The sequence below is a fragment of the Coenobita brevimanus genome, chromosome 75 (genome assembly GCF_032717465.1).
Source record: "Coenobita brevimanus isolate Jiangsu-jjx chromosome 75, ASM3271746v2, whole genome shotgun sequence".
Taxonomy (NCBI): domain Eukaryota; kingdom Metazoa; phylum Arthropoda; class Malacostraca; order Decapoda; family Coenobitidae; genus Coenobita; species Coenobita brevimanus.
Window position 1 is genome coordinate 13,986,032 of NC_137028.1, and position 12,058 is coordinate 13,998,089.

Below are 12,058 nucleotides of genomic sequence, written 5' to 3' on the forward strand. Positions count from 1 at the left end.
GGGAGAGGCTCTTGCGGAGAAGAGTTTGATTAGCAGTTACGGAGAGAAGGGTGGGAAAGGCAGTTCCAGCGAAAAGGAGTGGGGAAAAAAAAAAAAAACCTGGCAGCCAGCAGACGGAAAGCCGAAGTCAAGATCCGTTTCTTTCGAAATACCAGAACTAATTTTTTACTGAAGACAAGGTCAGAGGCAGGCCGACGGAGGAAGACTGTTTTAGGGTTTACTATATATGGATGTGTACGGGAAAGAGAATACCTGTTAATTAATACACAAGAGAGAGATGGACAGAAAAGGAGAGAATGTGCTGCGTGCCCTCCGCAGTAGGACTTATACAGGGACAGATATTTAAGAAGAGCTTTTGCCAGTGTAATAGCAATAGCAAAGGGAGTGGTGCAACACTGCGGCGAACACGCACACTAAAGGTAGTCGGTGAGAGGAGAGGAGTTAGTAAAGTGAAAAGCCTTAGATTCCATCCTGTCCAGAAGTGTTGCATTTGTTTATGCATGAAAGGAAGAAGCAAAGGCTGGAAGCCTTAAAAAAAAAAAAAAATTGCTCTTTCTAGGAATAACTGGACCAAAGACGAAGAAATTCACGATTCGTTCGCTTCGTGATGTCTAGAAATTTGCGTTCAGAAGACTGTAGGTCATAAAGAGAAAAATACACGCTAAGGAAGATAGTTCCAGAGTTGACATGTTGCATTCATGAAGGATTGAGAGCACTGGTTAACTCATGTGTTAGAGAGCTGGACAGAAAAGGAGTCAGTGCGTTGCCAGATGGGCTTGCAGTCCTAATGGACCTAGGTTCGAATCTCCTCTGGGGCAGGGATTTGAATTTCATCAGACTTTCTTGGTCCACCAGACGACCCTCCGACATGTCGTAAAAATACCCCCGCTAATACCAATACATCAGGCCTGTATGAGACAGTCTTAGCATGTATTCAATATTAACGGTTGGTTTAGTGCCAAAGTGGTGATATTTGCAGGTGTATGGACGTAGGAGTACTAGCCTACTGGGCCGTGGTAATGGGCTGTGAAGCCTATGCCCTGAGTCGGACATATAAAAAAATAAAAATGTGCAACGTATTTTAGCTTTCACGAGAACGAAGAAGGCCTCAGCTCAGAATTAACTGTAGGCCTATACACGATTAAACAGTGCAGTAAGCATGGAACAGATTCAGCAAGCCTAACGTGAGAAGTTGATCTGGCAGGAGAAGTCACAAGAAAAAGAGATACGAGAGACACCCAGAATACTGAGTGATGATGAAGGACTGAGTCGTGTACTGTTGAAGAAGGGTAAGTCGTGTGGAAGACTGGCGAAAGACGGTGGCAAGTAGAAAAGAGGAGGAATTAAGTTTTTGAGACATTAATATAAAAAGGACAAATAAGGTGTCATGTATATAAGGGAATTGTGCACTGCTGTCTTGATGCGAAAAGGGTGTTGGGCAGCTACAGAGAAGAAGAAAAGTAAAAACAGTTTTGAGTAAGACGAATGAGAGACGCGGTTCAAGAAAAGAAAAGTTGTGAAGGACAGTTACGTGGAAAAGTGTTGGCTTAGCTGTTCTGCGGAAACTGGGAGGGGGTGTAATTATGCAGTCAAGGAGAGCAAGGCAGGAGGAGAGCTTGTGTCATCATTAGCGGCGGGAGGAGTGGCAGTGACGGACCAGCAGTGAAGGGTTAGTAGCAGTGAAGGAGGAGGGTAGCAGGGATAAGATGGTACAAGTGAAAATGAATGTGATGGTAGCTCTGAGGATGATAGGGCTGGTAGCAGTAAGATGACCGTGATGGGAGCAGTGAAGATGAAAGGAGTGGTAGCAGTGAAGATGAAAGTGATGGTAGCAGTGTCAGGTAAGTAAGGCTGACTGCAGTGAAAATAAAAGGGATGATAAGGTAACGCTGAAGATGAAAGGAATGGTAGCTATGGTGGGATGATGGTAGTGAGGGGATGGTAACAATGAAGGAATGATAGCAATAAAGATAAGAGATGGTAGCACTGAAGGAATGGTAGCAGTGAAAGAATTGCAGCGATGAAGGGATAGTAGTAGTGAAAGGATGGCAGCAGTGAAGAAATACGAGCAGTGATCATGAAGGGATGATGGTAGTGAAGGGATGATAACAGTGAAAGGACTGTAGCAGTGAAGAGATGATAACAGTGAAGAAATGCAAGCAGTGAATATGAAGGGATGGTATCAGTGAAGGGATGAAGTGGATGGTAGGTGTGAAGGAAAGCTAAATGTAAACAGTGTAGCAGTGAAGGGATGAATGGGATGGGAGCAGTGAAAGAATGGTAGCAGTGAAGGATGAAATAGATGACAGGTGTGAAGGGATGGTAGGAGGGAAGCTAGCAGTGAAGAGATGAAAGGGACAGCAGCTATGATTGGGTGGTAGCAGTGAAGGTATGAGGCTGGTAGCAGTGAAGTGATAGTTAAGAAAATTATATCTAAGAATGAGAGAGACAGTAAAATGTATGCGAGAAAATTAGCGATATGAAAAATGAATAAAGGGTAATATTTCAACCGGAGTTAACAGCGGTGAAAAGGGAAAAAGCAGAAAAGAATATAAATGCCTGCAATGAATAAGCAACTGCATCAGGGGAGAAGGAAAAGAGGGACTCGATATAATAAGGACGATATTTGTGTGAGAGGGAGAGGGCGGTGCAGAGAACGACAGCAGTGAAGTAGGACATCAGCAGAGGTGGAGGCAGTGAAGGGGGTGGTGTCAGTGAAAGAGACTGATATTACTGAAACAGGGATCATCAGTGGAAGATGTGAAACAGTGCAAGAGATGATAATGCTGAAAGAGGGTGATAGTGGTAAAACTGGCAGACAGCAACGGAATAGGTAAAATGAGTGAAAGTGATATCAGATACTGAGGGCGATGCCACACTGATGGAAAACAGAGAAGCAGTGAAGGGAGGGATGAGAATTGAAGAGTGAAATTTGAGTGAAATGTGGCTAGAATAATGTACGAGGAAAAGGCTGCGAAAGAATGAAGATCAGTGCAAGGTGATGAGAGAGAGAGAGAGAGAGAGAGAGCAGCGAAGGAAATGAATGCAGTGAAAGACGGTGAAGATCAGCGAAGGTACAAAGAGTGTGACCTGCAGGAGTGAGTGGATCCGGTAGCCACAAACACACCTTCTCCTGCAGGATCGTAAATTATCAGCAGTGACAGGACTTCTCAGGCAGGATTTGGGTCAACAATTTCTTTTTACCACTCACTGGGGGCTTTGGGGGGACTTGTCGGGAAGGCTTGGACGTTGTTGCTTAAATATACTTCAAGCCCTTCTGTACAGTGGAGTCTTTTTTTCTTTTTTCCTGTTACTTTCAGACACTTTTATCATACTCAGGAAAGGGTTGAATTAAAGGGGTTATTGAAGGCTGTATCTTACCCCTGTTTGAAATGTCTCGCCTGTTTCTGGTGGTGGACACACACACACACACACACACACACACACACACACACACACACACACACACACACACACACACACACACACACACACACACACACACACACACACACACACACACACACACACACACACACACACACACACACACACACACACACACACACACACACACACACACACACACACACACACACACACACACACACACACACACACACACACACACTAAAGAAGTTAGGAATCAAATCAGTAACATGACTAAGGCTCATATTCCAGTCGGCTTAGGAGGCTTTCTAATACCTCTTTTTTAACCCTTTCAGTCCGATGACGCATTAATTTATTCTTGTAGGCGATTTTTACTCAAGAAGAATCACTTGTAATGAAGGGGTTGATTATGACAGCATTTAACCACATCAGTCCAAAAAATTCTCTCCTAGGCATAATAAAATCGTTTTGAAATTACAAGAATGAAATATAGTAAAGAATGAAGGGGTTAATGGTTTATTTTGCACTTATACAGCATATTATTCTGTCCTGTTTTATATCTTTCTTACATCAACATCCCGTACCCCTCATCAGTAACGAGCGTACATTATATTTGCGTACTAGAGACAGAGACAAGCTATACCCTTACTACTTTAATTTGGCTTAAAATTGACATATATCTATCTAGAATGCTGATCTGTGACAATAGATTAACACTAGAAGATGGTGCTAAATCACAGTGAAATGCTGTGAAAAAGATGACCAGCCGTAATAAAGGAAAGTGTAGTAAAAGGATGACTGAGCTACATAAATTAAGCTAAAAGGACGAAAACCGGAGCCAGGAGAAGAAGAAAGGAGTATGGAAAGGGAGAGGTAGTAAGCCTTCATAGCGGCCCAGAAAATGGGTTGAATATCTGTGTTTGGAGGAAAGACAAGGAAAGAAGAATGCAGAATTTTAAGATGCTTTTTGTTCTTCATGCAAAAAAGATCTTAGCTACGGAAGAATAATTATCGTAAGTTATTTTGTGATTATCGATCTAGGAGTGAAAGTCTCGAAATTATTTACGATAAGTTCTCTATCGTAACTTACATTTATTTTTGCAGGAAGAATTAAGGGACGCGGGTAGAATTTGTACTCTTCTTTCCTTGCCCATCCTGTGAAGACAAATATATATTTTTATGGTAATTTTCTTCTCGTAACTAATTTTTTTCCCAGTAAGAACGAGAAGGCTGGAAAGATTCTACTCCTTGTCCTTCCTGCAGTAAAAAATCTGAGTTACGACAGAGAATCGATCGTAAATACGTTGGAGACTCCCACCCCTGGACTGATGTAGGTCGACTTGGCTGTGGGTTGTGTGGCAAGTGAAGGAGTCCAGTAGTTGTTTTTAATGTCCTGGATCATTAATGGCTGAGTGAGTTGACAAATCTCCAGCTAGAATGTTTGAGCCATGGCAAAAATAACTCTAGAAGGATGGGAGTAGATTTGACCATGGTATTCGATAGTAGGAATATGGGTAAGGTTATGGTAACAAACAGGTTGTGCAGTTAGAGAGAGAGAGAGAACAAAAGATTGGTTGATTAGGTAAGGCGAAGACAGTACGAAAGAAACGGGAATACTTAAGTGTGGAATTTGAATTTTCTGATACTGGTGTTACGACGAAGAGTTTAGTTTATCATATGTAATAATGTAAATGCGTAATAATGAAACCACGTGATAAAGTGAACAACAACAATGCAGATGAGGTACGGAAGCTAGGATGTGATGAGGTAGATTTGTAAATTAGCGGCGCAAAAATGTGAGCCCATTGCAGTGCGTGGTGGTGTTGGTATGTGGTGCGGCAGGTGCTTTGAATGGCGGGTACATAGTGATGGTTGTGTGGGAGCTCAGGTGTGTCATTAGTCAGGTGTGGACAGGTGGGCCAAGTATGAGGCTAAACACATGTCGGCGACCAGGTATGTGATGAGGGAGGAGGGTGATTGGACGAGTATTTTTGGTTAATGGCATGGATTTAAAAGTCCGTTCCGTGAGGCCCATCATTGCTCCTACGTACCACACTTTCACATGTCACCAACTTGACTTTAAGGCCCTCCGTCGCCAGGTAGCGGGCAGGCGAGAGGCGGGCCAAGCGATTATGATGTAATATTTTTCACCCGACTGTAATCATGCACTTCCAATCCTCCCACCTTATGTTTTATCAGAGAGAACATGAATGATTATACTACTCAGAAAACATTAAACAAGGGTAAAGTTTATTTGCACTTGCAGCCAACACCCAGGAAGTTTCTGCTGATTTAAGTATAGCCCGTGACTTGATGATAATAATGCTTCAGTAGGCGGCCATATTAAGCCTCCGAAAAATAAACAAATAGCATTATGCATTGAGATAGATGCGTAAGGGAAATTTGTACTGACGAGGATGTGAAGTGATAAGGTCAGTGAGGTAGGTATGAGATGAATCATGCAAATGTGAATGGGTAGGTATGCGAAAAAGATATAGTATAATCAGACTAGCATTGAATGGAAACGGTGCGTGGGATCAGTTTAGTCGGATGTGGACAGCTGTAAGGTGAAACACGTGGGTGAACAGGCATGTGACCAGGGTAGAGGATGATGAGACTGCAGTGCAATAGAGACAGAGTGCAAGATAAACAGAGTTAGGTGTGGATAGGTTGTTCTGATGTAAGGTGAATTAATGTGAGTGAGCATGTATGTAAAGAGGAAAGAATTGTGATGAGACTCTTGTGCAATGGTAACAGCGATTGAGTCAAATTTATTTTAACCTTTTTACTGGTTACGGTTTCTCTCTGCTGGATAAAATAGTGAGAAATCCACAGTAAAGTGTCAGCAAAATACCATTACCGTGAAAGAGTTGTAAGGACAGTTTGTAACCCTTTGACTGCTTACGGTTTCATTTTGTCAAAAAAAAAATAATAATAATAATAATAATAATAAGCGGGAGTTTAAAAAAAAATGCATATATCAAAGTATGACCATCGAAGCATAAAGGCTTAGAAAGTTGTGTTATTTCCGGGATGTAGAACAAGTGTGAGTCGAAACAGATGTGGGCGTGCAAATATGTGACGAGGAGGGTAGATGATGTGACAGATGGAAGAGATAGATTTACATTGACGAAGGTGTGGTTCGACAGGGGTGGTGAGGTAGGTTTGTAATGAAACAGGTGCGTGGCAGGGCAAGCATGAAATGAGAAGGGTGTGTAAGGAGTCAGATGTGAAGTGAGACAGGTATTTGTTGAGGCAGGTATGTGATGAGGAATTCATGAAGTGAGGAAGTTTGATATAAGGCAAATGTGTGGTGAAGCAGGTGTGTAATTAGGTAGGTATGTGTATGGTGAGGCATATATGAGAAAAGGCGGGTGTGTGAAGACGCAGGCATGAAATAAGGAAGGTATGTGATGAGGCCGGATGATGTAAGGCAGGTTTGTGGTGACAGGTGTAAGGCAGGTGTATGATGAGGCAGATAATGAGACAAGGAAAATATAAGGCGGTTGTATGGTGAGGCTGGGCTACGGCAGGTATGTGGTAAGGTAGGTTTGAGGTGAGACAGGTGTGAGGTGAGGCACACATGAAACAAGGCATGTATGATATAAAGCAGTTGCATCGTAAGGCAGCTAAGGAACAAGCCAAACGTGACATAAAACGAGTGTGTGGTGACGCAGGTAAAAGGCAGGTGTGTGGTGAGAGGTATAAGGCAGGTGAGGCAGATATAAGACAGATGTATAATGAGGCAGGTATGAGGCAGTGCAGGAATGCTATAAAACAGGTGTGTGATGAGTCAGGTACGTGATGAGACATGTGTGAGATGAACCAGGTGTGCAGTGAGGCAGGTGTGTGTGAGGCAGGTAGGGAGGGAAGGGGGTGAGACTCACGCATAACCAACCAACCATTGAGCCAGACGCAGCTCTCGTAAGACCGGTAGGGACCCATGTATTATTCACGCCGTTTTTTGCCCTTTAAAGCCTAATCATTATGCCAACAACTTGTCAGGCTGTCTCCTAATTAAAAGTGTCCACCAGCTTCGAACCCCGCTCACTGGAGGGAGGCTGGAGGAGGGAAGAAGAGACAGGGATAGATGGATGGAGGAAGGGAGGGAGGGAAGGAGAGAGGGCATGATGTTCTTATGCTAATGTATACGAACCAGTGGAGTCACACGTATGAACCGGCTCTTCACGATGCAGGTTGTGGTGTGAGGATTGGGGAGGGGCTGGGAGGGTGCGGGTAATTGGCTTCACCGAATACCTCTCTCTCCTTCCTCCCGTTTATCTTCCTGTTTCGATGACTTCAGCCTGTCGGTGTGGAGGATTGTTTTGCTTCTGTCTTCTTCACCGAACGCTTGCCTTTCTCTCTCGATCTCCGTTTATCTTCCCGTCTTTCTTCTCTTCTGTTTAGCGTTAATGAACGCTTATATCTCTCAGTCCCTCCTTTTATCTTTCTGTTTCGATGACTTCAGCTTGTCTTTGAGGAAGATTGTATTGCATCTCTTCACCGATCACTCCTCTCTCTCCTCCCCCCCCCCTTTTTTTTTTGTCTTGCATTTTTCCTGCTCTCTTCACCTAAAACTTTTCACTCTTTCCCCCGCAGTTTATCTTCCAGTTTCGATTACTTCAGCATGTCTGTGTGGAGAATTACTGCGTTGCTCATCTTCCCTTGGCGTCACACAAACCTTCCTCCTTCTTTCCCTCGCCAGTTAGCATCCTTTATCTTTCTGTGTTTCATGCTCGTATTTTCTCATGGTTTCACCAGATCCTTCTCTCTCTTTCCCTTCGTTGTTTTCCTCTCCAATTGACTTCAGCCTCTATCAGTGGAAAAATATATATATTTTTTTTCTTCGCGATGTCTGAAGAGGGATGAAGATTGTATATTTCCTTTTCTTGTGCCATTCAATGGATATTCGCACAGCTTAGTCGATATGGCATGCATTTACTCAATGAATATTATTTGTCCCCCGCAATAATATCGTCAAAATCTGTAGAGTTAGAGGGAAATGAGAACATCTTAAAAAATTGTCCGGTAAGATATACGAAATCTGTCTTCATTACCTAGAAATGGGAAGTTTAAGGCAGCTGCTTAAAATATTTTTTTTTCTGCAATCATTCCCAAAGATATTATTTTGTTCGCAGTCTAACACTTAAATTGTTGAAAGCCTAAAGTAGGTTACTGGTACGTAATATAACATAGTAACACAGCACCTAGCTAATATCGGGGGAACGTCATTACAAATTCATTTCTTAAAAAAAGAAAAAAAAAAAGTTGATTAAGGTATTTAGCAGTGAAGTAAAAAAATAAATAAATTTGGTTTTAATTTTCCCAAGTGCTGAAATATTTTAGTTACATTTGTCATCAGGGTTATAAGCTCAGACTGATTATTAGATGCCTTAAGATTCTTGGTACGCACGAAGTAAATTGGCCCGCTCATTTATAAGGTGAGATTGTGGGGAGTCACATCAGGCACAGAGATATTTCAATTGACGAATCTTTCCACATATTTTACATCATTCATTTTACCAAGAATCTTACGGTGTCTGAATTAGGTATGTTAAGCTGGGGTTATCACTGAGCTCGATCCAGTCCCCCCTGTACCCATCTGAAGGATAGATGATTTATTGATTTAATGTAGTACAGTTTTCCCTTTGTTTCATTAACCCTTAAGCCAGTTTTTTTCTGTAGTTAACCCAGACAAGTTCTACTCATCAGCGACATCGAAATGCAAGGGCTAAAAAAAAAAAAAAAAAAAAAAAAATCCATCAACCTTCAACCCCTCCACTGCGATGGTCGTGTTGTTATTGTTCATTTCAATCAGGCTATCCCAGGGCTAGTTCATTCAGCATTTGGAAGGATCTCTTGGTGTGAAGGGGTTAATGAAGGCTACATCTAACCCTTCCAGTTAGAAGAGTCTCCCCTAAGCTGAATAAAATCGTGTGAAGAAAGCCAGCATGCAAAACAGGTCAGCGATGCGGAGTTAAACCACTGCTGACGACTGACCATTTTTACTCTGTGAATCTTGAAAATATTGTACTGGGAACCATCCAAAATCTAGTGCTTAAGTAAGTGGGCCACTGATACTATTTAATACCTTCAGTCTCATGACGCTTTGTTTATTACATTCTCTTTATCTCCAAACAACATTATCAGTTAAAGAGATTTTTTTTCTCTAGCTGGAAGAGTTCAGTTCAGCCTTCATTAATCCCTTCATTACTAAGGAACTCTCTTGAGTAAAAGGCCTGCTTATAAAAAAAGAAAGAAAAAATTTAAAGGAGATAGCGCCTTCAGTACGACGGGATCTTTCCCTACATGAATAAAAATCACTTATCTGTGACATGAATGATACTAAAATGGTCACCGTACTGAAAGGGTTAACTTGAGGACATACAGACATACACAGTCATCTCGTGGAAATGTCCTGTTGTGTGTTGTAACTCACTGGTATGACCATGTTGACAAGCACAGTTTTTTCCTTCTCAAGAAACATGACAAGACCTGGACATAAATCTTGTTAATTATTACTCCCTGGATCTGACAACATCACTCTTCATATGTGCCATTCCCTTAGCTTGTCGGCCAGGGTCATAAGGGAAAACTGTCTATTGTCCCTATGTTTTTGTTTTTGTTCTTTTCTGCATAATGGGACTTTTTTAGGCATAGATGATAGATAAAATTTACAGTAGATTCCAGTATAACATTATTTAAAGCAGGAAACTACTTATTATCTATATGTTTTTACAGTATGTGTGTCTGTTTTTTGTAGAAATAGGCATTATTATACATCGGTAAATATGAAATTAATAAATACAACATAAGATGAACGTTTTATTAAAGTTAAAATTGAAATGACGGATCCTACAGTTAACAGTTCCTTTTAAGTCGTCACCAACTGACCTTCTTCTTCTTTCTTCTTCTATTTTTTCTTCTTTTTACACAGCTTAGACCCCGGTTTTATGTAACCTAAGACGTAAAAGATCAATGCTAAAGTAATTCACCCATTTTAATTCCCCGCCAAACGATGAGGTAACTGTGAAGCTAAACTGGCTTTATTGTGAAGGCCTGTGCCATAAAATCAGCTTGATAAGGAAGCCACCCAGGCAGCACCACTACACTGCTTTTTATATGACCATGAAGCCAAGGCCATTTCCACAATCACTGCCCACCCGTATGTATAAACTCTCTTGTGCTTAAGGCCTTTTTAAAATTGTTTGTGTATACTACTGTCTTCACTCTTACATCTCTTGCATATTATATCTTACCTTCTCTGAGCTCTAGTTGTGTGTGATATTTTTTGTACTCCTATATGGTTTGTCTTAATTCACATAGCTCTCAAGCACTTCACAATCAAGTAAGAGTGAATATCAGAGTGACAGAATACGAGAAACAAAACTATAGGTGTTAATTATGAAGGTTTATTTATCGCACGGTATGTATTAAGAGCGATTATAAATACAACTCCCTGAGGCACATTTATCAACTCCCTTAATCTCAATGTGTGCTTAAGATTGCATATACATACAGTTGTTTTCACTCACTGGGCCACGAAACATTTCACAAACAATTTTGAATGTGTGAAAATGACAAAGAAGAAATTCCAAGCAGTCTGTTACAATAAATAACTATTACTGACCCGTATTCTCGTCGGTTAAGGAAGCTTCCTAACACCTTTTCCTAAGCGATTTATTCTGCGTGTTACACCTTACTGTTCTCTTCTGTGTTATCGAAATCCTTCCATTATCGCCATACTCCGCATAGATAACGTGCAAACGAGTATTAACCAGTGATATACAAGAATAAATCGCTAAGGAAGAGGTGTTAGGAAGCTTCCTTATCCGACGAGAATACAGGCCATGGAGACTTAGGGTCTTTTGCAAATACGACCACTGAACCGCAAAAAAAAATAAAAAAACTAAAAAAATAAAAAAAATAAAAATGAGGACCCTTTTTTGTTTTGTTCCAGCTAACGTCAGACTATTTTATTCAGCTTAGGAGATTCCCCCCCCCCCATCTAGGCGAAGGGATTAATGATGGCATGAAATAATCCTTCCACATCGAAATCTCTCAAAGGTGGAATGAAATCGTCTGGCAGTAGCAGCACCACGATGAACTTCTGCTCTTCTCAGCTTTGTTCTGTTCTCTTCTCTTTCTGCCCTGTTCTGTTCTGTTCTCTTCTCTTTCTGTCCTATTCTGTTCTGTTCTTTTTCTGTCCTCTTCTGTTCTGTTCCCCTTAAACACGACTAAATTCCTTGGCGTCTATGATCTTAGTAATATCGACCGTCGTAGGCTACATGAAGTAGCTCTTTGTTCTTGCTCAGTACATTACTTGTGCGTAATTTTTTTGCCTTTTTGGAGACGTTAATTTCTCTTGAGCATATTAAAATCATGTGACGCAATCCATATTAAAATACAAAACAGGTAACTTGCAACAAAAGGGTCAGTTTACCTTAAGGTGGGCCTGGCAAAGTGGATTAATTAGATACAGCATCCGTTAAGTCTTAACTCGGTGAGACATTTTGTGTATTTTTCTTCTTACCTCTGGACGGTTTTCTTCAGCTAGAGGCTTTTCAAAATGGAGGAGCTGAGGTACCGGGCTAATTAACCCCTACGGATCCTTCCTAAATTAAGTAAGAATCGTCTGGTAGTGGCAGAAATAAGCCGGAAAATATAG